The sequence below is a fragment of the Pteropus alecto genome, unplaced genomic scaffold, assembly GCF_000325575.1.
Source record: "Pteropus alecto unplaced genomic scaffold, ASM32557v1 scaffold53, whole genome shotgun sequence".
In the NCBI taxonomy this organism is placed as follows: Eukaryota; Metazoa; Chordata; class Mammalia; order Chiroptera; family Pteropodidae; genus Pteropus; species Pteropus alecto.
The window spans coordinates 6,046,872-6,070,604 of record NW_006434366.1 but is presented as its reverse complement, the minus strand read 5'-3'; positions in this window follow the sequence as shown (position 1 = coordinate 6,070,604).

Sequence of the window (23,733 nt, the reverse complement as noted above, 5' to 3'; positions counted from 1 at the left end):
GCTAGACACTGGGGACAGACACCCCGGAGGCACTGCACACACATCCTCCAGCCTGTTTATTAAGAGAAACGGCACAGTCATACTGTGCTCGCTGTAGTGATCGAAAAAGAGAAAGTGCGTATTTGCGTGGGGACTGCTCGGTCTAGTGGTCATCGTTCTTGTCGGCCAGCCCTGACGCTTTCGGTCGACGTGTGTATATTGGAGACTTTGATCAATGGAGCAGGGCCTTTGGTCTTACTATTTGTTCAGTTTTTTCTCAACAGACATCTGTAGTCACCTCGTGTTGAGCTCTTTCTGAGTCCTGGGGAGTCAGCAAATACAATATGCTTGGAGAACTGGCCGTCTTATTGGAAAGAAATGAGAGAAGGTACCAGGAATTTCAAAAGAAAAATAAGCTGTGTCCTCATCCGCGGTTGCATATTTCTCAAGCAAATGCCTCTCCGGGGGAGGGGGATGATGGGGATGAAACAGACGACGTAAGTCTTACGACGTGACCAAAGCTGTGCTGACCTCAGAGTATTTCAAAGAAAAACTATCATCTTGTCAGTTTGGGCCATTTCTTATTTTTCATATTAAATCTTGATTTTGCTTTTTAGTTTTTGCTGTTGGTTTGCTTTAGACACATAGACCTATTTTGTTTCTCCCACACTTTGTTGAGGAGTGAGTGAGAAATGTAATTTGTTGTCAACAAGTTTCACATAAAAGTGTAACTTCCAGCTTCCCCCTCTCAGGCAAACCTGAGGCCGCATTGGTGACAGTAGCTACAGGTGGAGTATCAGCAGCCACGGTGGCAGTCAAAGCCGAGTCACGCCCAGGACCCGCCGTCACCTCCCAGTCCTACCTCCACTGCCCATTTGCGCTCTGCCTGGCTGCTGAGACGTCCCGGGGGAGCCCTCGTTCGTGTAGAATTACCTGTGGTATTTATATTTACATTTTAATACCTCACACACTTGCTACGGGTAGAGTTTTGGCGTGTAGGAGACGTGGTGACCAGTGGCCTAGAGGGAGGCCAGTGGGAGTGTGACTGTGCAGGTCTGCGATTTGGGGGTACGCATGGATGGGGTGCAGTGGGGAGGGATGGACACATTTTCTTTCCTACTTTACTTGTTTATGTGTTATTTGATTTTTAACCTCAAATATGGATTTATTTTGTAATAAAATAGCTTAAAAGGTTTTAAAATGTTTTGTTTTTCTTATTTTTATAGTATTGGATAACTGTCTTCAATTTCCATGCATGTGGATATATAATACTATAAACCCATTTAAACCTGTTGAACTTGAAATTTAATATTAATGGCTTAAACAACAGTGATGGCAAACTCTGACAAGGAAACATCCTTTGTGATTGTAGACTAGCGTGCCATCACTTGACTGTAAATCCTAAATCGTAATCTGCTGTCCCTTTGGCTATAAATGGCACTTCAAAGGCCCTCCCAGTAGTTGTTAAATTACTGAATCATAGGCTTTTCTCAGCTTAATAATTAAAAATATTTCAAATGCCAAACTTAGTTTTGTAGATACTAAGTACCAAACCATTTTATGACAACTAGGTCTTGCTTAGCTATTTTAAAATTTTTCCACTTAGTCATCTTACTTGTGACTGTGAGGTGTAATTTATCAAAGCACAATAAGAGGGTATCAGACTCTCATTTCAGTAAGAGAAAGAAGAACATTAGCCTCAAGAGATAAATCTTCCATTAAGCTTTACAAAGGCCTTAAGCAGTCCCTGTCCCATTTATCGATTCGCGTCGTTGCGGGGTACCAGCCGCCCGTGTTAGAAGGTGGCACAGGGCGGACGGCCGGGACCAGGGCTGCGGGCTGCCGGGGCAGCCGGCACTTCTGTTCCGTGCTGAGGTGTCCGTTCACCTTGGAAAATCATTTTAAAACTAGCCACGTTTGGGGCTAAATTTCGGTAGTACATTAAACTATTAAACAAATGTTAGAATTTTTTCAAACTATGATAAAAATTACTTTATTACCGAAAAATGTATTCAAGAGAAGAATTCCAGTTTTTCTTCATGATCGTAAAAAAAAATAAAAAACTTATTCGTTGTTAGCATTATTGTAACATGTAAATACCACTTTGGTATTTCTCTTTCCTCTCAGAATGATAGCAGGTTAATTGCGACAGGAGGGCACGAGTGAGTGGGGCTGTCCGCGGTGGCTTCTTGGAAGAGGTGGCCTTTTCGATGAAGTGGGAGGGATGAGTGGGGGTGACTCGGTGAAGAGACAGAAGTGGAAGGACGTGTAGTCAGAAACGTCACTCCCGACGCCCAGGCGGTAGGTGAGGGGGGACGTGAGATGCAGGCGAGAGGCGCGGGGCACGCGGTCTGGAGTGTGGCGGGCTTTGCGGACCCGGGTGGACACACGGACTCTTCTCTGTGTGTCACCATAGGTCCTGGACGGACTCGAAGCGTGGGGACATTTATTTTTTATTCACTAATTCATTCAGACAGTGATCAGTCATGTGCTTTACACAGTCACTGGGATAGGGACCAGATGTCTGCCAGCAAGTCCCGCGCCGTTCTGACACTTGAGAGACGTGGGGACGAGTGCAGATGTCATGCCCCGCACTGTTTGTCGAGTCTAAGAGTTAGCGAGACAGGCGAGACACTGAAGACGGGGTGGCCCAAGGCTCTTCGCGCTTGGGAAGCGGCACCCCAGGGCAGAGTGGAGCGTGGTGCGGGGACGGGCAGGGTGCCGTTCTGGCCCTCCGGGCTGGTGACCCGGGGAGAAGGAACTCCGAGGCCGGAGCCGTTGGAAGGTCGGGTGACCAGCTCCCCAGGGCGACCCCGGGGGTTACAGCAAAGGCTTGCGTCTCGGGCAGCGCGGCGGGCCACTCTCGTGGGGTGTCGGCAGTGGAGACGCCCCTCTCAGTACATGTCTTCAGAGACAGGCCGGGTGGTGGTGGTGTCCCATCAGGTCGCAGATACAGACGTGTGAGCACACTTGTGCAAGGGGCGGGGGAGGGGGGAGCTGCAGATGTGTTGGGCTCAGATAGCATTGAACATGAGGTGCCTGTGAGATGCCGAACCAGAGATGACCACAGGGGACTGGCCGTGAGTGCAGCGCTCAGCAGACCGTCTGGCTGAACGTTGTTTAGAAATCTCTGACACGGGGATGGTTGCAGAAGCCACGGGGACAGACGGGGCGGCGAGGAGAGGGTGCAGGGAGAGCGGGCTCATGCAGGCCCTGGGGACAGCAGCAGGTCCTCTTCGCTTTGGTGGCGTGCCTGCAGGTTGCAGCCTGTGCGTTCAAGATGCGTGGCCCCTCTGACCTACGCTTCAGCCTTGAGTAGGAACCAAAGTACTTGTCAAGCTTTGCATCGTTTTCGTAATTTCTATATTCAACAGCCTGGTATTTGGAATCAGATATTTTTAACCAAAATAAATGTTGCGATTAATCATGACCTACTTAATGTTTGGTGTCTATATAAAATATATACCGAATCTAAAACTTCCACCATCGTTGTTGGTGATTACAATTAGTTTCTATCAAAATCTCCATTAAAACTGAAAGAGTTATACTTTCTTTAAAAAGATTCACCATGATTTCGGTTAAATTTTGATTATAAACATAGATAATTTTTAACCACCAATCACTGCAACCTCATTCTCTAACCATCCAGCCAAAACAGCGTCACGAATATTCCAGTTTAAAAAGAACTGTCTTACTGTGGGTGTCATGGGACAGTAAAATGCCCCCCAAGTTTGTGGAAAATCATAGGGTTCTCAATTTTTGTTTTCGGAGGTAAAAAAAATTAAACCAACAACAGTTGGAAGAAGAAGGCTATTTGCCTCTCTCTCCATAATTTTCTGAAACAATGTACATGGTAAGTAAAAATTAAAATGCACATCATCACAGAATCAAAGAAAATATTTTGAACCGCCCATATGAAGCTTCTTGACAAAGTGACAACTCGTATTCCTCAGGTTCCTTGATGGCTGCTGACAGCTTTGTCACGGACTTCAGGGCCAGAGCTCGCGGACCCCTGGGGCTCCCCGAGTTAGGGAGCAGTGAGAGGGAAGACGGTTCCCAGCCACAACGGAGAGTCCCCGGAGGACTGCCTTGTGGCTTTAGGAGCTGACCTGCCACATCAGGTGCTCGGGCAAAGCCCGTGGGAGCCCGTCTGACTGGGTTCGAGCGGGAGACACGCAGCCGGCGTTCCGAGCCCAGCCCTTCCTCCCTCCCCTCGCCTCCCATGCCTGCGCCTTACGTGCTGGCCACTGGATGAGACAGACGGGCTTGTCCCTGTGCGGGCGGGGCAGGGCTGAGCCCAGAGGGACTGGAAACCCGCCGTCCCCCTAAGAAGTCGCCACCCCTGTCCTGGGCTTGAGCCCGCTTTTCACCCAACTGAATTCAAAGACAGTATTCTGAACCTCTGCAGGGGAGGGCGTCAGATAGACAGCTCCCCCCAGACACACTCACACTCATACATGCTCACTCTCTTCACACACGCATTCATCACACACACTCCACACACACTTCACGCACTTCATACACACTCATCACACTCCACACTCCACACACACACACCTCTAGAACAAATGGCCTGAATAGGTCAAGGCCTTTTGTTCCTTACTCGAGTGACACACACACACACACACACACACACCCCTCTAGAACAAATGGCCTGAGTAGGTCAAGGCCTTTTGTTCCTTACTCGAGTAGATGAGAAGTTGAACTCGCTTGTCCTACTTGAGGTGTATTCCTAGATCTATTGTCCCCTCCTTCTCTCCACCGCCATCTGATGCTCTAAATTTAGTGCTCCATAAACGCCTTGTTCCGTGTAAAAATACCAGACAGACGAATTTGCTCTCCTGCAGATGAAATGTGCTTTCTGGCGTGTAACCACATACAAGTTGCCACAGCTCAGGAATGGATCCTGCTCCCTGGTTGTGGATCTGAGGTGACACATCTAGCATGGAAGCTCGCATTTCATAAATAAATGTGTTACTCGTGGGCCAGCGAAGAGGCACGCGGTGCCGAAGCAGGTGCTCGGGTGTCGTCTGAGCCTCCCCAGGGGGTCCAGGGCACGAGGAGGCCCGCTGGGACCACGTAATGCCAGCTCGTGTGGGGTTAGACGAAGTATTCCCGAGAACGGACCAAGGAATAAAATCTGCACAAGGTGAAGTTAGAAACAGAGGTCGAGACCTGACGTGGTCCTAAATGCATGGAGCGCGCGGGCTTGTCTGCAGCGTGGAGGCGGAAGCGGGCGCCCGAGGCAGAGCTGACAAATGGAGTTTCCAGATTCGAAGCAGCCGTGGCTCGTTGCCGGGGGCCGTCTCGGTAAAAGACGCCTGGCAGGCAGCACGCGTGGGCGTCCCCGTCCGGGAGGCTCATCTCGATCTGATTGTGGCCTCGTAGCACAAGCACGGACGGCAGAAGAGGGTCACAGGCTCATCCCCGTTGGTACCGGACTGTTCTGTGCTCGAAACAGCTGGAGACTCCAAGACCCGAACAGCTGACTTCCCCCGTCTTTGATGAAGGTCTTATGGGGCTATAGGGTTCCCTACATGGGCATTGGACGAGGCCATGAAAACATCTGCGTGCAGAGTGAGTCACTGTAACGTCATCTGTTCTCGCTGTTCTTGCACGCGAACAGTCGGGCTGGAACAATTCCTGCTTCTCTTGGATCCCCAGAAGTCTTAATTTTGCGCTTCTATTTGGGCACATCGTATTCTACCACATTATGTTCAGAGTCACATCTTTATCACCCAAAGTGAGATGTGTTGAGCTCTCAAGTGCTACCGACCGCCACCGTGGGTCATTCCCGTGGCTCTGCCACCGCCCGCTGTAGTGCAGCATCCGCCGTGGGTCATTCCTGTCACCCTGCACCTGCCCTGCACACACCTGCTTCGGGGTGCTGCCCACCAACGTGCCGTTCTCAGGAGCAGACCGCAGACTCCAGCCTCTGGGAAAGTCCTCACTCCTCCCTTTCCTTGGGAACAAAAAATTCAAACATTTGGTCAATCCATTTTTCCTCTCAATTTTCACTTTTTACCCCTATGGTCTTCTCGGGGGGGGAGGGGATCCTGCTCGAATGTGCTAATCGAAGGTCTGACGCTGCGAGGGAGATTGCTCAGAGCAGCCTGACCCTGCATAGCTAAAACAAAGCAACAGTGTTCACTTTGCCCGGGGACCGGGGTTCCCACACTCACAAAGGAACCTGGTTACCTTTCCTACTTTTTTTAAAAATGCCCATGTATTTCTTTCTGCTGCTAAGTCTTTTTCCAGTAAAGAAACAAATAACAGTTATTTCTGCACCGAATGATCACGTGACTCCCGGCCACGTGACCGCGTGGCTTCATCTCTTCTTGTTTCATAGACTCTAAAGATCCAGGAGCAAGGAGAATCAGGCTCCAGCAGAGCGGGCGCGGCGCACCCGCGCAGCGACGCCCTTGCCCATTTGGGCACATATCATCGAGGTCGCATCGCTGTTTGTCCTAATCCCGGTCACAGCCTCACAGTCTTCCAGAAGCTTCCCCCTCCACCCCCAGACAATGAGAGTGCCAGGCTGGAGTGGCGCGGGAGCTCGAGCCCGTTGTCCACGCCCGGCTCACCTGGTGGCCTCTGACCTGGCCAGCGCACGGCTCCCAATGCTGCAGACCCTCGGCCCCGAGTAACGGTGTGCATCGGAGTGAAACGAACAAATAAACTCAGATTGCAGAAACTGTGTCATTCCAAAGGCAAGGAGCTGTTCACTGTTCACATGCAACCGCTTTTCACAGATGAGAAGCTCGTGTGGTTGGAATATAAATTCGTCAGCTGCCATCACGCACTTAAACTTTGTTGAAAATATCCACATACCACTTGAATCAAGAAAAAGAGACCAGAGTCGTGTGTAAAGGCTGTCACCAGGGCAGGTTCAGTGGTCTGGAGGGACGTGGGAAGCAGGCCGGTCACAGCCCGCCGCAGTACTTAATTTCACGTGTTGCTCGGAACTTGGACAGAAAGCAAACTGCACTTTGAGCCTGAAGCACCATCAAGGAGCAGGGACTCTGTTTCCCTTCGTGAAGAAAAAGAAAATCCAGTTTCCTGCCCCGTGGCCGCCCGTGCTGGCTTCTGCGGGCCGTTCCCGGTGCACGCTTGAGTATTTTGAATAAAGCTATGCTCCCTCGGGAAATAAAATATCATCAGCTCCTCAAAACCATTATAGAAATGTCTACCCTAAATTTAAGTCTTTTTATAGACTTGTTCGGTAGCATTGCTGTTTATAATGTCCTGTATATCATACTTCTATCTTGTTGTCTTTAAAAATAATATAATTTGTTTCCATAATTTGTAATTTTAATTTTTATTTATTTTTATTTTTTAATCATCAGTCTCTATTTTATTTAGCATTTTATTTTGCCAGGCAGTATATCGACCCTTTTACATGGATTTTTTCATTTATTTATTTATTCATGTACTAAATCAACAGCTGTGTGTAAGTGGCGACTCCTTCGGTCTGTTGGATGCGGTGGCAGTTGAGCTGGGGTGTGGGCCCTTGCCTGACGGAGTGAGTGCTCTAGTAAAGGAATAAGGCACACAGAATGTGCTCCCTGGCGACATCACTGCAAGGAAGCGGATGGGGGACAGGAGTTAAAGGGCCGGTGGCGACGTCACGGAGATGGGTGGGGCGGCCAGGAAAAGCCTCAGCTCTGCACTCGGTCCTCCGTGGGGTGGCGGCATGTGATGAGCAGGGCGAGCCGCTGGAGGAGTGAGGGTGGGCGGTGGGCAGCGGGATCCGAGCCCGCGGTGGTGCTTGGAGAAGTGGGTGTGGAGTGAAGTGAAGGACAAAGGAGTCCGTGGCCAGGAGGGTCACAGGGAAGTGTTCCCGCTTCAGTCCCTTTGCAGTGGGAGCCATTGGAAGACAGTCGATTATTTGATATTCATTTGAAAAGGATGATTTTGGGGAACGAGGGTGGAAGTCGGGAGATGGAGCAGGAGGCTGTTTTCACGTGATGGTTTGGGCGGGGGTCGTGGGGATGGAAGCGATGACAGGCGGTTGGATTTGGGGTTCATTTTAAAGGTAGAGCTAATAGCATTTGAGCGTATTAAAGGTAGAGAGAAATCAAAGAAGCATAGAATTTTTACGTGTGAGGCAGAGGGAAATCAAAGAGGACAGCGAAGATCTTGGCTTCAGCCTTTGGAGGACCAGACGCTGCCTTCTACAGAGATGGGGAGGACAGGAAAGAAGAGGCGGTTTCGGGGGAAAGTCAAGAATGTGTGTTTAAGCGTGTGAAGTTCGATATGTCAGGTAGGCTCTTGTGTATACGAGTCTGGAGTTGCAGGCAAAGGTCAGGGTTTGGCCTTACAAAGGGAAGAGCATCAGTTTATTAATGCCACTTAAAACCCTGGTGCTGGATGAGGTCACCTAGCAAGCCAGGAATAAAGGACGAGAGGTCAGAAGACAAAGCCCACAGCCCTCCAGGTTTAGGTGCTGGGAAAACGACACTGTCCAGCAGAGGAAACAGGAGGATCAGTCAGGTACTGAGGGAGTCAGCCCAGGGAGGGCGGGACCCACATGCAGGTGAAGGAGCAGCAGTTCTCCTCACAGGCTGCGGGGGGCGGAGAGGAGGACGGAGGAGCCCTGGGATCGCCCCGCTTGCAGGGACACAGAGCCATCTCGGTGCAGCCACCGGAGTGAGCTCAGAGCAGGCGGACAAACGGGGTCGAGACTGTAGGTACTGATAGTTATTCTGATCCTTTTTGCTGCAGGGGAGAGCATTGCCGTGGCGCTGTGGCTGGAGGGAGACACGGAGTCAAGGCGTGGCCTTTGTGTCGCGGGAGGGTCACGGCGTGTCTGCACGCGGCAGGGAGCGGATCCGGGAGCGGATCCGGGCGCGGGGCCGGCCAGCAGGCACTGCAGCGCTGCCGGCGCCGCTCGGCGGATGCTCCCTGTGCTGTGGCGTGTTGGCGAGCGCAGAACACGCACGCAGACGAGCAGGTTGTGTCCCCATAAACCTCTCAATTATATTTTATATAATTTTATGTGTCATGAAATACAGTCACGCACCACTTATCACCAGAATACCGAGAGATGTGTCATTAGGCGATTTTATTGTTGTTTGAGCACCGCACCTGGATGGGACAGCCCGCCACACACCTGCGCGGTGCGGTGCAGCCTGCCACCCCTGGGCTGCGGGCCTGGACCACACGTGACTGTGCAGAGCAACGTCACACTGAATCGAGCACAGGCAAGGACGCGGCCGTCGGAGGCGCGGTGCGCACGGAGCGTGGGAGGCCGCCGCCGGCAGCCCCGGACGTGCCGTTAGCGCGAGCTGCTTTCTGTGAGCGGGACACTCTAAGGTACCAGTGAAAGCATAGTGTACAGCCGAGGTCCGTGAGTTCAGTTCCTGCCTTTGCTTCTGTGCAGCTTGGTGCAGGTCTTGTGTTCGGGTCCTTGATCCATTTCGAGTTAATTCTGGTGTGTGGTGATAGACAACCATCTAGTTCCATTCTTTTGCAAGTGGCTTTCCAGTTTTCCCAGTACCATTTATTGAAGAGGCTTTTCTTTCTCCATTGTATGTTTTTGCCATCTTTGTTGAAAATTTTTGCCCATGTAAACAGGGCCTTACTTCTGGATGCTCAGTTCTGTTCCACTGGTCCGTGTGTCCGTTTTCCTGCCAATACCGTGCCATTTTAATTATTGTCTCTTCGTAGTATAGTTTGAAGTCGGGCAGAGTGATACCTCCAGACTTGTATTTTTTTTTTCCCCCTCGGGTTTGCTTTAGCAATTCGGAATCTTTTGTGTTTCCATACAAATCTGATGATTTTTTGTTCTATTTCTTTAAAAAATGGCATTTTCATGGGGATTGCATTAAATCTGTATAATGCTTTAGGTAATAAGGTCGTTTTAACTATGTTGATGCTTCTCATCCAAGAACATGGACTATCTTTCCATTTCTTTGTGTCTTCAATTTCTTTTAATAAAGTCTTATAGTTTTCCTTGTAGAGGCACTTCACATATTTTATTAGGTTTATTCCCAGTTATTTTATTCTTTTTGTTGCAATTGCAAAATGAATTGCAGAATTTCTTTTTATGACAATTCATTATTAGAGTATAGGAATGTCATGAATTTTTGAACATTGATTTTATATCCTGAAACTTGACTGTATTTGTTTATTATTTCTAGTAGTGTTTTTGTGGAGTCTTTAGGGTTTTCTATATAGAGAGTCGTGTCACCCTCATACACTACTGGTGTGACTACAAATTGGTACAACCACTATAGAAAACAGTATATAGGTTTCTCAAAAAACTAAGAATTGAACTATCATATGATCCAGCAATTCCTCCGTTGGGTATTTATTTACTTAAAAAATTTGAAAACACATGGTGTTCATAGTAGCATTATTCACAGTGGCCAGGACACGGAAGCAACTGAAGTGTCCTACAATAGAGGACTGAATAAAGAAGCTGTGGTACATGTATACAATGGAATGTTACTCAGCTATAAGAAAAGATGAAATACTGTCATTTGCGACATTGTGGATGGATCTTGAGATAACCATGCTAAGTGAAATAGACAGGAAAAGTTGAGAACCACATGATATCACTCGTATGTGGGATGTAAACCTAAAAGCAGCACAGGAACAAGACAAACAGAGGTTCATGGACGTGGACACTCGACTAGTGGTTGCTGGAGGGAAGCGGGAGGGGGAGGTAGATGGAGGGAAAGGGCTCAAATACGTGGTGACAGGAAGAAACCTCACTGTGGGCGGTGGATACACAATGCAAGGTACACGACTAACTGTTCAACTGTACACTTGAAACTTATTGGACTTTGTTGACCAATGTTACCCCAATAATTTTTAATGAAAAAAAGCGTAGTATAGTAAATACAGAAGCCAGTAATAGTCGTTCGTCCTCACCGAGCAGCATGTCCTGCACAGGATCTATGTGCGAGTTGAGAGTGGCTACTTTTATGCGCCAGGCAGCACGGCAGGTGAGTGCACCAGCATCGCAACGGACAGTGAGCAACACCTTGCACGATGCCCTCGTGACTGCCGCGAGGTCACTGGGCGACGGGAACGTTCCAGCTCCAATATAATCTGTGGGTCGTACGTGTGGTCTGATTAGCTGGAGGTGTCGTTGTGTGGCGCGTGGCTTTGCTTGATTTTTTCTAATGTTAGAATCCTTCATTTAGCTGTCCAGCCAGATTGGGCCCGCGGGCCGTAGTCTGCTGACCTCTGCTGTAGAGACGCAATTGGGGGCTGCAGGAAAAGAGGGGGGACGATTTCCGGAGCCAGGGCTTTTCATGGGAAGGAGAATGGGACACATTGGGCACCTTGCGGGCGTGGGGTCGCGTGTGGCGGGCCAGGGAGGGGGCCGGGCACGTGGCGCGGAGCGGCTCGACGTGGGCCGGCAGTGGAGGTACCGGAAGCGTTTTTCTGACCCTACGTTTCCTGCGGCAGAGCGTACGCAGCACTGGCGCCCAGAGAGCGGGCGGGTGGGAGGTGTCCTGGGACACGTGGGGGGAAGCGCGGCGCCATGTAGCCGGCTTTGAGGGGTCCTTGCACCGGCCGGTCCCCGAGCCACATGCGGAGCTCTGCTGGGAAAAGGGATGGCAGGGGTCAGACCGGGTGAGGGGAGATGGCCGTGACTAAGAAGGAGTGAGGACAGGTGAAGAGGCCCCAGGGCCGGTCACGGTGCGCGGGCCGGCGGTTGGCGGGCAGCCCGTGCCTGGAGGACCGAGGCGGCAGGTGAGGAGGTGTTTGAAACGATGCTGAGAAAGGGATGCGTTTATTGTCGACGAGGAGATCCGAGCGCGGCCGGGAGCGGGGAGGAGGTGGCGGAGGCAGGGAGACGCTAGAGACCAGTGTGCCGGGGACGGGGACGGGGACGGGGACGGGGTCTGTGAAGCTGGAAAGGGTGGGAGCTCCCCGAGGATGCGGGGCCGGACGGGGGAGGCACGCACAGTCGTAGACGATCTGTCACTTGCCGGATGCCAGATGCAGGGTAGGTGACAGTCACGTGGTGAACTCAGGCCTCTCCCCGAGGTCTGTGTCTGCATATTACGATTTTCAGGGCGGGGCGGGCAGCAGGGTTCCTGGCAAGCGCCCGAGAATGCCCGGTGGGCTGGGCTGCGCGGCAGGGCTCGTCCCGTCGCCTGCCGGAAGGGCCGTGAGCGCCCCTCGCTCTGGGCCGCCTCCTGCTCCGTGTCATCGGACTGCAGCGCTCGCCGCCTCCTTCCTGCTTAGGCCCTGCCGCATCGGAGTTGAACGCCGCTTTCACATTTTGCAGACAGCTCTCCGGCGTTGCTGTCGTCCTTCCTGCCCTCCTTCCTGCCCTCCCGCAGTTCCCTGAGGGCGGGAGAGCGCGTTTCACGGCCGCACCCCAAACCCCGCACCCCATTCCAGCCTCACCGCTCAGGCGCGGCGTGGAACGTTTGCACTCAAGCTCGGTCAGAGGAGGCGTTTTCCACTCTCCCTTAATGCTCGAAACGACCCTTAAAGGTCTGTGAAATCAATAAATAATAACTTTCAGAAATGACATAAAACAGACATTAAAAAAGGCTTCGTAGCAGACATTGGTATTTGGTAAAAATGAACTTAATCAGAAGTTTATGAATGTACAATGGAGGCACCATTGTACTTGTGGAAGAGTGTTCGTCTTGCCATCTTTTTAATATTCGAGGGAAAATCTTAAAGGCCAAAAACCTCGTGACGTTCAATAATTAAAGGCAAGTAAATGTTCTATCGTGTCCTTAAGGTCATTGGAAATCGAAGGCAACTTAGTCACACGGAACGCTGGAGAGAATGTTCGGAAGCGGAATGTGGAAATGAAGACCAAACGGTAAAAGACGAGGTCTCTTCAAGGCCTTACCCGAGCTCACTTCGGAAGCCTTGGGCTTGAGCCGACTCTGGCTTCGTGGCCTGTCTCGTGTTTCGTGCTGTCCCTGGCCAGTGCCGCAGCGGGAGGTAGAGTCAGGGACGTCGACCAAACAAACTCTTTTCTTCATGTCCAGTGCAGACCCGTCCTTAGACCACGTCTTTTTTTCAGAGTCCACGATGATAACGATGAAGAATTAAATGTCTTCATTCCTTCTTTTCCATAGGAAAGGTTTCAAATTGCAGTTATGTGATTAATTGACTCTGTCATAAGTTATATGGAATTATATTTCTTTTTCAGATTTTTACTTTTTCTCTCCATTTAATAGTCTGATTTATTTTAATGCCTATAATGTATTCTGGTAAAATCCATTTAATTTTGCATTATCTATATTGAATGCCTCTAATAAAAATATTAATCAAAAAAGCATGAGAGAACATCCTGAAAGTGATGAATGAGGCTTAGTGTTTGTTTTATGAGTCGGCCCCATTTTCATAATTTTGCAAATTTATATGGTTTGGATAAGAAAACTGAGACAGTAGAATGTCCTTCAGTAAAATCTCACTGGCCAAAATTACTGCGAGGAAAGAGATATTTCTTTCCATTTCTTTTATGTGTTTATTCTTTTTCGCTCAAGTAGTACACGAACATTGGAGAAGATGTTACTTAATCTTGAGGTTCCTATAAACAGTGGCTACTTTGTACAGATAAAGGTAGTCGGATATTAAAGGGTATACTTTTTAAAACGGAGAGTTTCGTTTTAGACCTTTCCTTGGTCTGCAGTTGGCATTTTCTATATCCCGCATTTGTTCTCTTTGCTTCTAACCTGACAGAGGCAACAAGGGCAGCGTCCCCTGATGACAGAGCACAGGGAGGCCCAGGGCCCCTGGCAGAGCGTGCCAGCTAGAGCGCAGCCAGGCAGAAGGCCGTCGCCAGAGCTGTGGGTGCTGTGAACACCGAGAAGGGCGAAGGCCACGCTCTTTGGATGCCTCCAGTGTCGTTTAGTGTTGGGGGTCTCACAGGGCCAGGGTGTCCTTGTCTGTGCAGGCTGGGGCGTCGGGGCAGTGAGCTTTCATCGTCTCTGAAACGTGTTGTCCCCCACACAGTGCTTAAAAACATACAAGTTAATTATGAATGACGTTACGGTCCTTTGGGGGCCGTGTCGGGTGGAAGACCATTTGTGTGCTCATTCTTGAGCCCGCCGCAGTGCACTGTGTGTTGTATCTCAGGGGTCAGAAGGACTTTTGAGGTTTGTGTGGCTCAGCCACACAGTTACTTCTGATGTCTCCTACAGCTTTGTTTGCAGTTGTGTTTCTCATTTCTAATATTTTAGGCCAGACCTGGAGTAATAGACACAAGAAAGCGCGTTGAGCAGATGAGGGCAGCGGTCACTCAGAGTGCTTCCCTTCGCTGGTGACAGCTGTTCCTGCCAGCGGAGCCACGTTTTATGACAAGGACGAAGGTGTCTTCCCAGAGCAGCATGACCCAGAGCTATGGTTGCTCTTTCTAAATTGTGCCTTCCTTTGCTTTTTTGATCTCTTTAGACTACTTTTACAGGATACCCCAAAACAGCAAAAGTAAATAAATCAAAATCATAAAAGTAATCAGTAAAGCATTGCCAGACGTCTTACTGGCATCAGTCAAAAGAGAGATTTACATTTCATCATGCTCCCTTTCTAATTTTGGTACTTGCTCTTAGACAGAATCAAAGAACGCTTAAAAGGGGTCAGGAATAGCCTGTCGACGCACACGCGGATGCACGCTCGTCAGAATTACTGCTTTTTTCTAGAACAGGGTCAGCGGGTGAATGCGCCTTTCCTCAGTGGGCAGCGTGATGTAGTTTTAATCACAACACATGCATTCTGACAAATTTTCCTGATGCTCTTGATGAAAATTGTTGGCACAAGCATTTCGCTTCTTTAAAAACAAAAACATTATCTATCTATCCATTTTTAGTTTTTTATTTTATTTTTTCCTACCAATCTAAAGCGGTTCTTTGTTTACAGATATAAGGCTAAGATGTTTTTCTAGGTTTTTCAAGATTTTACCTTTTACTAAGATACAGTGATAGCCAATTAAAATTCACAGTTCACTCACAAAACACTTCTATAATACCGCAGAGGTTCTGCTCAGCTGCACACACTAGAAATCATACACTGCTTCGGAAAATAGCTCCCTCTTCATTCTTCATTTTCCAGAGTCATCCTGTTGTCTTTGGGGGATTTTCTTTCTTCGTGTTATTGTTGTTTGATTTGAAGAGAAGCTTGGTAAATATTTCCTACTACAAGACATATTTTTGTGGGAGTTATTCATGCAGGTTATAGCTAATGTCCTGGGGAAGGAAACAAATACTACGTCTGTGTCGCTGATAAATCAGACGGCTGAGTCGCCCTGACTGATTCGGTCCAGCAATCAGTTCTTCCCAGTACAAGCCACCACTTACTTGTGACCTTTGGACAAGTCACTGTCTGCTCAACAAACTTTAAGTGACACGCCAGATGCTATGCCGGACTCCAGGGAAACGAAAGTACCAACCATGTGTTCTGTCTCTGTTAAAGAAATTTAAGTTCAAGGTTGGATGAAGCGGTCAGTTTTTTCTTATTCTGTCCATCCCTTAGCCAGAGGGGCTCCAACTCCCGTTTCTGTTTTGACCAGGGTCGTGAAGGGAAGCCTGAGGACCGATGCTGACCTGACGTCACATGTGGGGTGTGGGCTGTGGGGCCTGTGGCCTCAGGACAGCACAGGATCTTTCTATAGTGCTGACGGCGTCACGCAAATTCAGGGCCTCGTTTCCTTGGGGCACTGTGGGCCTAGCGGATTTTTTAAGAGAATCTGGAATCACAGAACTTTATTTGAAACATCTTGATTTTTGAAATATTTACAACATTTAAAATTACCAAAACACCATGCAGACCAAGGAAGCTGTTTCTGGAATTGAGTGTTCTGGGAGGTCCCGGTTTATGTTCTTCTTCGATCCTCTGCTGGGGAACAGCAGTCGGTGCAGCCTGCTCCCTGGCCTTGCTCTGGGGCCCCCTCAGCGCTGGAATGCCAGTCGGAATGGCTCTCCGCGAGTCCGCACCGTGTTGTCCTGCTTTTGTGCGGAGCCCCCAGTGGTCGTTACACAGTGTTGGCCTAAGCCGCCGTTTAAGCCCTGAGCCTGGCCGCTCGAAATATGCGAACAGCAAACACTTGCACGAGTTGCTGGAAATCTAGACTGTTTGCTTGGCTGCCAGTTCCTGAAGCGTTTGAAGTTGCTTTCTGGCTGCTACTAGTTAATTAAGTTTCTGGGTTTCACAACTCGTAGTGGTGAGATTCGGGGCCACGCCGAAATGCACACATACACACACACGGGGGTCTCCATTCCCTCCCACAGCTGAGATTTCAGCGAATGGGCTGCTCAGATAATTTCTAAGTTCTGTTCATTGTCAAATTACTCACTGGCGTTACTTTAAGTGGCACACTTTCAGAGTTTTAGTTGTTGAATTCATTCTGGAACTGTCAGCGCCTCGATGGGATTTTTTTTGAAAGAGGATGCAAGATTCAACTAACGTGTGTGTGTGTGTGTGTGTGTATGTGTATATATTTCTTGTTTTTAAGTTAAGGAGCATTCTTAGCAGTAAGCTGAAAGACCAATATGGAAAAAGGTTGCGATTCCTTTTTATCTGGAACAGAATCTGAGCAAACTGAAATTCTCCTGTTTTCGTATGCGCGTGTGCTCACTCAGTGGCTGAGTCAGAGAACCTGAATTCCAGTATAATTTACTAGCTCTGTTGTCTCGTATGTGCGATTTAACTTCTCAAAACCTCAGATTTAAAGTGAGATTTAAAAGGAGATGGTAACGACCTCATGGAGAGTTGGAGAGTTGTTATGAGAATTAAGTGAAATAATGCGAGTAAATGCGAAGCGTTGGACATAAAACATAGTAAATGTGAAATTAATAATATCCAACAAGCAATCCATTTATCTGCCTATCCATTTATCCACTCATCCATCCACTATTCATCCATCCACCCATCAGCCATCCACCATCCATCCGCCTATCCTTCCATTCATTTACCCATTCATCCATCCATCCACTGGTCATCCATCCACCCATTTATCCATTGCGGCCTCCTCCTGCTCCTCCTCATTATCACCACTATCACCATCATCATCACCACCATCGTCTTCATCACTATCGTCACCGTCACCACCACCACCGTTACCATCATCACCACCACCATCTTCAAACTTTAAGAGGTAGAGTAGGCATGTTTATGAAAGCGATTCTTAAGGCATTACATCAGATTGATAATCTTAACTTACTTTAGTTGGTATTTATTATGTATATGTTTTTATTCAATATTTTTAACCGAAAATGTACAATCAATTTTTAAATCTAATTAAATATTTCCAAATGAGTTCGAATTGAGTTTTCTCTTGAAGATCATTTTTTAACGCCTAAAGAAAGGCTGCTGTAAAGATCTAGTCAAGGGTGTGTGCCCTGGGAGTTGCGATTGCTCCTCCCTCCCTCAGTGCCTGTGACAGACACCCGCCGAGGGTGCAGAGTGCTGTGCCTGCCGTGGGGAGACTAGGGACGTGTGACGGTGCTGCCTCCCTGAGAGCTGTTTTAAATGTCTGGAATTTCAAGACTGAACGGATCAGTGGATTCGTTTAAGAAAACAAATGAGGCAGTTTCTCTACCTCTGGACTCCGGACTTGACCTGTTAACACATGATGTTCCCTTGGGAACTTCGGAGCACACCACAGGACAGTAGTTAGCGCAGCAGTGACCCAGAACCTGCTGTTTGTTGTGAAGGGGCCAGAGGCGGCCTCTGCGTGTGGCCTCTGCGTCGTTTCTGTCTTCGCTGCTGAGGCCTGTTAGTTCAGAAGCCCATTGGCACCAAGCTGAGTTTTTTACACATTCAGTTATTTTTGGAATAGCTCACACAGGCCAGTTCGTTACCCCCTTCGGGCCGGCCTGCTGTGCATATCCCACAATACCTGCACCTGGCGGCTGCTGCTTGCTGATAAGCTGAGCACTGGGGGTTTCCCGGCCCCCTGCATGGGACTCTGACCCAGGACTCCTGGCTGCACTCCACAGAGCCGCCCCCCGTCCTGTGAGGCCCCCCTCCACCCAGGACCCCTGCCCTCATCCCCTTGCACACGGTGGCTTCTGGATGGTCTCGGGCCTTGCAGGGCGCTCCTCTCGTGCAACCTCGATCAGGCCGCACACAGGAAAGCCTGTGCTGTGTAACTGCCTCTCGTGCTCACACCTCTTCTTCGATCACCCCCACATCCCTTGAACCCCCTTTCAGCTGTGTGCCAAGAACTGTGGATGGCAAGGTCACGAGACCCCGTCCTGGATTTGTTAAATGAAGGCCCGGTCCACAGTCTGGCCGGGGAGCAGATTCGGGACTGTTTCGGGTCACGTGGTGCTTCCTCCTGTGGAGACGGAAGGAAGATGCGGGCGCAGAGCCCCGAGTCCGGGCGTGAGGAGGGGCGCTGGGGGGCTGCAGTGCGCCCGGTGCCTGGCGCCTCAGGGAGTCACCCGGCCGCGCCAGGTGGAATGGGCGCCCAGAGGTGCGTGGGCAGAGGGAGCGGTGCCCCCGCGCAGGCGGCGAGAGCCAGCTTGGTGTGGCGTCTTCACCGCTGGCGTGGCTGCCCGCCTGCCGTTGACTAAGGACGGCTCTGTGCCAGGTGTCACAGAAACGGCCCTTTATTCTCACCACAAGCTGCCCGGAGACAGTGCTCCTTCGCCGCCTGCACAGCACGCACCTGCTGTCATTACTGTGTTACACGCACTGGTCACGCCTGCCCCTCACCTCACAGGAGCCTGTTAACAGCCTTAGCTCGATCTCGTGGGTGATTTATTTTTTGGACCACATACCTTTTAGTAGGAAGTATGTTATCATCTGGTACATAAATGTCCCGGGTCCAGATAGTCTCGTTAGCGTAGTGTACAAGTTCATCTTTCTTGCTCAGTCTGAAATATCAGTCGCGTGGACAGGGGCATCCTGATCAGAAGCCACTGGCCGATTGAGAGCCCGCTGAGTCTGCCTTCGTCACAGTGACAAGCCACGCTCTCAGGTGTCAGGAAGGACGTCTGTGCTGTCGCTTTCGATCTCGCGTCTGAGCGTCAGCGTGCGTCCTAGGACCTAATTATGAGGGCAGCGATGAGGCTTGTAACGAAGCGGGGAGCTGGCTCTTCATCTCTGGAAGCAGAATTGCAAACCAGCCTCCTGTGGTTTTGAAAGAAGCCTTCACTTTGTGTCTCCCCGTGCTCCTCACTGCACGGCGGGTCCTCCCACACGTGTGCGCCTTCACCCCCACGCCGTGCTGGCACGCTGGCCCTCTGTGTCCACTGAGTGCCGCCAACGGGGCCTTCCTCTGCCCCCGGCCTCTGCGCCCCCCTCACCCGAAGGTGGACTGTTGGAACTGCGGAAATGTGACTATCGTCTTTGTAAAAACCTGCGTGGTGAGTTATGAAAAGTTCCGGCGAAGGCAGAAGGAGATGGCATCGTGGATGTGAAGGCAGAACACGTGCCTTCCTCAGGGTCCAGCACGGCGGGTGTCCCTTCTTTGTCCCCTGGTCGCTGCCTGCTTCTGGAGTCCCCACTGCATAGCGGGCAGAGTCCTCACCCCGGGCCATGCCGAAGTGCCCGGCAGCCGCACGAGAGAAGGAGGCACCAGCTTGACACTCGAGGACACGAGAACACCTTTGCTCTTACAAATGATATGTAAATGAAGACTATACTTTTACTTAAAATGAATGTGTCACTACGTGCAGAGAAGGGGAAGCACGGGAAGCAAGAGCTCGTGACCTGTGTCTGCTGGTTGGAGAGACCTTTCCAGAAGTGGTGGCCTTTGGGTCGAAGTAAAATGTGGCGTTGATATTTAACGAGGTGACAGTTGAGGACAGCCAACTCCTTGAGAACAAGGAGTAACTTAAGCTTATTTCTCCGATTCTTTTCATAATGTCTTCAGTTTAGGGTCAGTTGAAATTATATAGAATCCAGAAACAAAATTAATTTGCAATCTCTAAAATAACTACATTTATAATCCTTTAATTATTTTCTCAATATTAAGTTAATAAGGATGGTGATTGGTGCACGTTATGATTTTATTTGAAATTACTATTTATTCAGAGCTGTGCTCCTGACTTCTGGGAGTCTCTACTCCGCCATTTATGTGAAAGGCCCCTGTGGACAGCTGAGTTCGGAGGTGTGCTGTGTCGGGTCCATTTTGCTGACACTTTAGGTTCAGTTGTAGATCGCTGCGGGAGGAGTCGATAAATCCACTTCTGTTTAACCTAATAAATACTTGGCAAACGTTTTCTGATCTGGCCTGAGACCCGCAGCCGTGCCTGGGTGGAAATGGTGTGGGCCGTCGGTGTTTGAGGGAGCCTCTTTTCAAAGGGATTCTGACCTTTCCAACCAGAAGACACATGCAAATGACCTTAATCAAAGGACAGCTCGTTGCAGCCCTGGGCTAGATCCAGGCTGCCACTTAAAAAAAATTTTTTTTTTTTGTATAGGCCCAGGAGCTAATAATCATGTTTACAATTCTAAGTGATTAAAATAAATTCAAAGAATAATATTTTGTAACATGTGAACATTAAAATTCAAGCCTCATTCCACAAATGAAGTTTTATTTAACACAGCGGTGCCCGCCGGTCACCTGCCGTCCTTGGCTGCTTGTGCACTGACGTGGCGGGGCCGGGGGGCTTGGCCTGAGCCACACAGAGGCTGACGGACGTGTGCGAGCGCGCCGTCTGCATGCGGAGCGAGCAGGAGAGTCAGCGGTTCCGGGGACAGCAGCGTCCCTGCCCTCGTGGGCTTTACCTTTGTGACAGAGACGTGGAACTCGGGCTACGGAAGGGTGCGCCAGGCAGTGGAGGGAGCTGGTGAGAACCAGGAGCAGAGACAGTGTCAGCACGGGCAGCACCACGGACAGGTCACTGCTGTGTGGGCGTGAGGGTCAGAGTTCACCACTGAGGAACAGTGTTTGGTGACACCCTGCGACAGGAGAGGGGTCCCATGGTGGGGGGAGTCGTTCCTGACAAGGTGCAGCACCCCGCAGACTTTTGGAGAGGACAGCCCAGTGCCCGAGGTCACCGAGCAGACGGGAGTGGGGGGAGGCGGATGCTGCCCCAGGTGCAAGCCAGCGAGCCCCACACCCGGGGTGGGGGACGCCGACTCCGTGACTGGTGTGTGCGCGGCCCTGCGTGTTTTCATCTCCGGGGATTCGGGTGTGAACCACACGTGCCGGGACCTACAGACGGTGCGAGGGGTCTGCGTCTCGGTCTCAGCCGCGGGAGAAGCCCTGGAGAATCCCGAGCAGATCCAGGGGCAGCGTTCATGTTTTTAACGTTCCCTTTGGCTGTTGCGAGGAAGACGGATAGGAGGGCACAGTGGAGGCAGGCGCGGGCGGAGGCTGCCCTTGGGCCGCCCCCAAGAGAGCGAGGTGCTCGCGTGGGGCAGCTGCGCCCCTGGGGAGAGCTGGGCGGACTCCGGCTGCGCTGCAGTGGAAGGGCCAGCCAGGGGAGCCCACGCTGCGGGTCAGACGTGGGGGCAGGGCTGAGAGAGGGACCCACGTGGCTCTGGCTTCGCGGCGGGGAGGGCGGTGCTGTGCGGGGTGCTGTGCGGGTCCATTCCCGCGGGAATGCGGAGTCTGAGCAGACAGAACAGCCAGCGGAGCGCATGCGGGTGGGCCTGAGGCCCAGAGGGACTGCTGGCAGGGCCTCCCGCGGGCAGAGGGCTTCGCGTCTGCTTTTTGACATCAGACTGTATGAATGTTTTGCAAAATGGTGCATGGTGTTCAGACAAGAGACAGCTGATCTGTGCAGGTCTTGGGAGCCGCTGGTTGGGACATGACCTCCAGCCACAGCCCCCTTTCTCCGCCTGGAAGGGCACCCTCCTTGACCTTGAATGGAGCCACAGTGGGGTGAGAAAAGGTGCAAGTGGGTTTCCATCCTCAGTTCTTGTCGCAGGAGCTTGGTGGGGGCCGTGGTGTTACTTTCAGCTGGACCGAGCGCTGGCCTGATAGACAGACCTGCCGCTTCTGCCCCAGAGCGATGGCCGCGTGGATGGTGGGGTGTTTGGGCACCGAGCCAGTGTATCCTGTGGGGCTGAGCCTCAGAACAGCGGCCACCAGGGCAGTGGGCCATAGGAGCTGCCCCTACGCCAGGTGATGATGATGGCATCAGGCTTTATATGGATATGGCACTTCTACACGTGGACCTTCACCGTAACCCAGACAGACGGGCAGAGTAGGTGGGATCTGAATGTCACAAAATAGCTCGTGCGGGCACAAAGCATAAGGGCAGGTGACACCTGTGAATGAAAAGGTAAGGTTTGAAAATAAGATGGAAAACAAGTGTGTTTAGAGAAAGAGGTGGTACAAAATATCTATAGTTTGTTTTTAGTTAATTTCTGCTACTTAAAAAAAAGTTAACTAATTACATTAAATGTATTGTTTTGTTTTAAGTAACTCATGGCGGCATGATCACGTGTTTGTTTGCGGTAGGATCCCGAGCTCGACACCTAACAGGGCAGGCGGGCACCCTGAGGAAGTGCACTGGCGCAGGTCGGCCGGTGCTGGGCGCTAGGCCCACGGCCCCGGTGCCCTGCAGTCCTCTCTCAGGTCCAGGCAGGGGCTTGGCAGGGATGCGGCCCAGGGTAGCCGATGTTAGGGGTCTTTAAGGACGGTGCAGACAAACCTGGCACAGTGTGTGGAGTAGCTCATTCTCATTCTCAGTACTTACGAACGTTATTTTAACACCCGAAGACCAGAGAACACATCCCGGGCGGTGGACGGGCCCACGTGCTGCATTCCTCAGCCTCCGGCCTCCGGGCTGGCAGTGCCCATGTGTCGCACACGTGTGGGAGACCCTGTCTCTGTCCCAGGGAGAATCTTTGCCTTGGAGAGGGACTGTCACTATCAGTAGTATCTTCTTAAATCGACTTTGGTCTCTGGAAGGATTTTTAGCATTTCCAAGGCTCTGATTAAAGCTTATCTGAGCTCTTTACATGACCTCCCATTAAATACAGCTCATCAGCTCTAGCGCTAACAATTAGGTCAGACAACGGCTATAGGAAACAAGTGTGTTTCAGTAAGTGTGTCCCCACGGCATCAGACAGACTGGCTTTGTCATCCACATCAGTAGGTTTTCCTTTCATTCTGTGCAGTCTCAAGTTCAGGTAGTCAAGTAATTCAAGGTAGTGGAAGAAATTTTACAGATATTTTTTATAAAGGGAGCATCTGGTCTGATTTGGTCACTGACCTAAATTTGATAAATCATAGAGGCCGCAAGGTTGCAGCGTAGTCCCCGTGTAGGAATTCGACATAGGGCAGGAAGTATGGATTTTGAGTTATCAATAATCTAAAAATATATATGCCCGCACGTGCAGAATCAGTTATTCAGGCCATTCCTCCTGAGCCAGTGTACCTCCTACACTTAGACGTGAAATCTCAGCACAGCAACTTTGTTTTACAAATAGGGAAACCGAGGCACAGACAAGGGAGATGTGAATTTCTCAAATTGACCGGACTAACGAAGTGAACGTCTCAGACAGGGTTGCTGTATCAAGCCTCAGTCTCTAGGCACACAAACAGAATGAGCTCTGGGCCCCAAATCTGCACGTGTGCATCCATGTACACACGCACACACGCACACACACCTGTGCGCACACACATGTGCACACACACAGGTAGCTTGGGTAAATCAATCTCCGAGTATCTGCAGGAGTGTCTGTCACCCCCCCACCTTCCCTCTCATTTCCTTTATTTGACCCCTCTCCCTCCCTCCCTTCCTCCCTCCCTCCCTCTCTCCCTCCCTTCCCTCCCTCCTTCCTTCCTTCTCTCTTTCTTTGTGAGGTCTCCTGAGTTAGAAAACAAGAGAACACGACGCCATCAAGGTGCTGGAAGAAACACAC